Source organism: Giraffa tippelskirchi, chromosome X, assembly GCF_054371585.1.
Source record: "Giraffa tippelskirchi isolate mGirTip1 chromosome X, T2T-mGirTip1v1.2.pri, whole genome shotgun sequence".
Classification (NCBI taxonomy): Eukaryota; Metazoa; Chordata; class Mammalia; order Artiodactyla; family Giraffidae; genus Giraffa; species Giraffa tippelskirchi.
In genome coordinates, this window is record NC_137289.1 from 129925894 (window position 1) to 129930984 (window position 5091).

Below are 5091 nucleotides of genomic sequence, written 5' to 3' on the forward strand. Positions count from 1 at the left end.
TTCCCATTCTTCACCCATTATTTTTTCCAATTCTGGATATATCTGTTAAATATTGAAAGTTTGTTATGGTCTACCCTTCATCCATTGCTCTACATGTGAGATTTCAGTCGTTGTCATTGTTTCCTCCTTCCCATTATGCTGTCCAGATCTCTCCTGGAGCTACACACTAAATCCAGCTGACTGTGGGCACCTTAAATATAGCTTATAAGAATGCTGCGTTGTTCTTCCCTCAACCAAATTTTTGTTTCCTTCTAGATTATTTTATGTCTTATTTAGTTATACCACCATCCACCCAACTACTCCAGCTAGGTATCTGAGGTTCATCTTTAAATCTCTTTTTCTCTCAACACTGACATCAAATCTGTTATAGTGTTTTGTCAGTTTTACCCTCTAAATATTTTTAATAAGCTCCCTTCTATTCATTCTCATAACAACATTCATATTTCAAGTTTAAAGCTAACATCTCACTATTACAACTTCCTAAATCTTCTTGTTGGGTGAATAATCAATATTCAGTGGCCCCAACTAAAACATGGAAGCCCTCCTGTAAAAAACCACCAGCATTATTTTAAAAGCAGTAGTTCAGGGGCTTCCCTGGTGGCTTAGTGGTAAAGAACCTGCCTGCCGATGCAGGAGACACGGGTTGAGATCCATGATCCAGGAAGATTCCACATACTGTGGAACAGCTAAACCTGTGTGCCACAGCTCTTGAGCCTGTGCCCTAGAGCCTGTGCTCTGCAGCAAGAGAAGCCACCGCAATGAGAAGCCCACCTACCACAACAAAGAGTAGCTCCCACTTGCCACAACTAGAGAAAAGCCTGCGCAGCAACGAAGATGCAGTACAGCAAAAATAAATAAATAATATTATTTTTAAAAACAATATTTCAAATAATAGGCTGCTTAAAATGCTTCCATGGATCCTAGTTACTTATAGAACAGATTCCAAAATTTCTGAAAGACTTATACAAGGCTGTCTGTGACCTGACCCTGTTTCTTACCACTGACCATTTCCCTGCCTCAAATTTCAGACTTCAGTAACCCAGAATGGTACTTGTTTCCTTCATACACTATGTAGTTTTGCTTTTCAAAGACTTTCCTTATAACACACTAATTGCCAAGAATACCTTCTTCCCAATCTTTACCTCACCTTTTTCCTTTCCCTCTTCCCATAGCCAATTCATACTCATACCAATGACTCAATATTCATACATATACCAATGACTCGATATTCAGGTGATTTCTTTCCTAAATTCCTCAGCTTAAATGCTGTTATGTTCTTCCTCTAGGTGTCCAGTAATACCATGTGCACATTTCTAGTAATCAGTTTACTATATTGCTTTATTATTTATCATCTTATCTTCAGTGTTTATCAAAGTAAGTTACAATTGCCACTCAGTGCTTGTTGATTGCTTAAAACACTGATAAATGGAAAAAAAAAGGAAGAGACAGAGAAAAAAGAAGGAAAACAAAAGTTAGTTCTTTTGTAGGCCACTATTGATATTTCAGTCTCTTTTTCTTCTTTTGTAAGATCTCTTTTTCATTCTTGAATTCTACCATTTGGAGGATGATGGAAGGTACTCTAACAGTGGATTGATATTTTGCTTTTTGTCCCACAAATACCTCATGCCCAGATATGCCACATTTCCTCATCCATCAAACCAGATAGTTTGATACAACCATTATGTATGGCAGTTCTCTCTCCACTGTTAATAATTTTTATTCAAAATGAGGACTTCTAAGATCAGGACTTTCCCAACTATTACTTTTCTCTGATCTCTTGATTGAAAAGCAGTAATGCTTTTTGTGGCAGGTAGATTTGCTTCTTAAATTTATTGTCCAGCTATATTCCACCTTAACTTGCAAATTGGGCACCATGGTTGCAAACAGAGATTTTTCTAGTCCTCACAACTCCACAGCCAGGTCTTCTTTTATTTCGGTAGGTAATGCCAGAGTCCCCTGCGGCCAGAGAGAGGGAGTTTAACACTCAGGGTTTCTGTTTCATGTCCAATCTTCCACTGTTACAAAATATGCAGTCTCATAGCTTATTTATTGCTAACCACATCATTTATTATGCATTTTTCTATCTTCATAGACAAGTATAAATATAAATAAAACAGCAGATGAAAGGAATGTAAAGCATCATGACAGAGATAATTTACATGAAAAAAATGAAATAAGGAATTCTGAAAGTAGAAATGAGACATAAATATGACTTCTATAATTGGAAGAATCCAATTATACATTCTATTTTTATACTAAGTATATTATAATACACAATTATAAACCCACTTTAAATCCACAAAAGCAATACAATTTAAAAATCAACGTTTGGCAGTCCCTTTATATATTTGCCTATCCTCAAGACTGCTTCATAGATGACCAAAAAAATATATTTCTATCAATTGTGAAAATTTCTGGTGTTCAGTAACTTCTCTGGAGATTCTATAGTCCAGCATCTGCTTGATAAATCTAAGAAATCAAGTTTCACTAACTGAAGAAATTATATTCTTTCTCCTTCTCTGGATTTCTGCTGCGTAATTTCTATTAAACTCTTTATTCAAGCCAGCTCTCATTTATCCATATTTCAAAGCACTGTAATATAATTCTGAAGATTAAAAACCCTAAATATTGTAAGTTCTTCTACATTAAGCGTTTTCTGTTTTGAAAAATTTATTTGCTTATTTTTATTGAAGTATAGTTGATTTACAATGTTATGGTAATTTCAGGTGTACAGCAAAGTGATTCATATATATCTATTTTTTCAGATTATTTTCCCTTATAGGTTATTACAAAATATTGAGTATTGTTCCTGTGCTATACAGTAGGTCCTTGTTGATTATCTGTTCTACATATAGTAGTGTACATATTGTGGTGACCCGAGGCCGAAAGAGCAGATAAAACCAAGGAGGGTCTTGGAATGCAGGAACAGAAAAAGCAGACCCTTATCGTCCTTCCCTCCCCCATGTTGTAACTACTAATGAATTTCAGGTCCTCCTGAGCAGTATAACCTGTCTCCTCTCCTACCCCATAGGGAGAAGGTATTTGCCTTACTCCCCACCCCCCCCCAACACACCCAGTATATGTGCCTCATCCAATCAGCAAATGACCCACAAGACCCCTATCCCACTCCTTGTTTCCTGGGTATTAAAGTGGACTAAGGATCCCTGTTCAACGTTGGTTCTCCCTTGAGCTGGCCCGCTGTTCTTACAGCTTTTCCCGCTCTAACAAACTTTATTTCCCTCTCATTGTCTCATGTCTGAAAATTCTTTTCCAACCCACGCCTGGACCTTGACACATATGTTAAGTCCAAACTCCTAATTTGTAATTTAAGCATTTTATAGCAATCTTTAGAAAGAAATTCATTGACTCTTTATTTTCAGTTTTGAATGCTTCAAAGTTCCACAGTGAAGGTAGAAGTAGCAATGAAATTACCTCAAGATAAATAATATAATGGGGTGTAAAAATTTCTTAAATTAGCTAATAATGAACTCTTCTACACTTAGTATTCTTACTGAGCATCCAGTATTTGAAAATTGGAGGCAGTCATAAATTAGTACACTTTTCTTATTTGAAATTATATGTTTTTTATATTTAAGAACTAAATCTTTTAGTGTACTTCACCACCTTGTCCCAATATTTATTGTTTCTATGAAGAGATACATTTGTCTTTCTCTCTAACCATAATAAAACCCACTCATACTCCAGAAATCAGTTTAGATTTGAACAACCTGAATGTAGTGGTGTCCTCTTACATAAAGCCCGCATCTCCCTGTCATTTGCCATCCATCATCTACTAATGTAATTAAGATATGAGCATTCAGCACCTGCTATATAGCAGGCAGTGGATAGGAGACAGAAAACTTTTGCTGCAAAGGGCCAGATAGTAAATACTTTAAGCTCTGCAAGTCATATGATCTTTCTTACACCTCTTCGACTTTGTTCTTGTCTTATAAAATCAGCCAAAGGTAACATGCAAGTGAATGGACGTGGCTGTGTTCCAATAAAATTTTATTAATGAAAACAGGTGGTGGGTTGGATTTGCCCAATGGGACACAGTTTACTGAGCCCTAGAAAACACAGTCAACACTTAATGGTATATAGTAAGCAAATGTAATCATAAGAATAAAAATTAAAATAGGAAAATTTTTTAAGATGAGAAAAATACAAAGCTTTTAGAAGTTGGTTGGAAGTCCTAGACATCTGGTTAAGGGAGACATCTGGTTAAGGGAGACATCTGGAAAAGAGGGAGAGGGGGAGGAGAAATAGTTGATGAGTTTATAAGAATTTCATGGTTTTCTTCAAAATTTAAAATCAATATATCAGTATTATATACTGATGTTTTATATCTTATGTTTTAAGAATAAAGTGTTAAACATTCATTTTTGTTTTATAAAAAATTAACCCCAACATATAATACAATATGTTCTATATTAGGAATATTAAATGAAAAGTCAGACTTTTCAGAAAAAAAAATTATTTTTATATATAAAACTTGGAAAACTAGTTGGCCATCTAAAATAGTTAAAAAATGATATTTCTGTGAGGTGAAGTTTATATCAACTAACTTTATTGTGGTAGTCAGTCCACAATATATAAATCTATCAAATCATCTCATTGTGCACCTTAAACTTACACAATGCTATCTGTCAGTTATATCTCAATAAAGCTGGGGCAATATTTTCTGTGTGAGAAATAGGTTATTCTTAAATGGCTTTTTTCTAAAGGCATTTCAGGAATAATTTTTAGGTCAAAAGTCTCTGATTGTCTACTAGGAAATTAAATACATAAAGTTTAATTGAAAATGTTCTTTCCCCAAAATTCAACTATCTCCAAAACATTTATTAATACAAATAACCCAGGATTATAAGATTTGATGCAGATTTGAACACTGTGATAATGTAATATTGTTGCAGGGAGGAAGACAATTCTGACTCCCTGTTGCAAACTATTTCTTTGACTTGCTTTTATTATTATAATCATACTCAATGGCTTGCCTGGAGGATCCTGCCTCTCTGCTTGACTGTAAACTAAAGTGCCTTTGTTCAGCCCCTGGAGAGATTGTTTGTCCCTGCCCACCTGTGAATAGAAGAG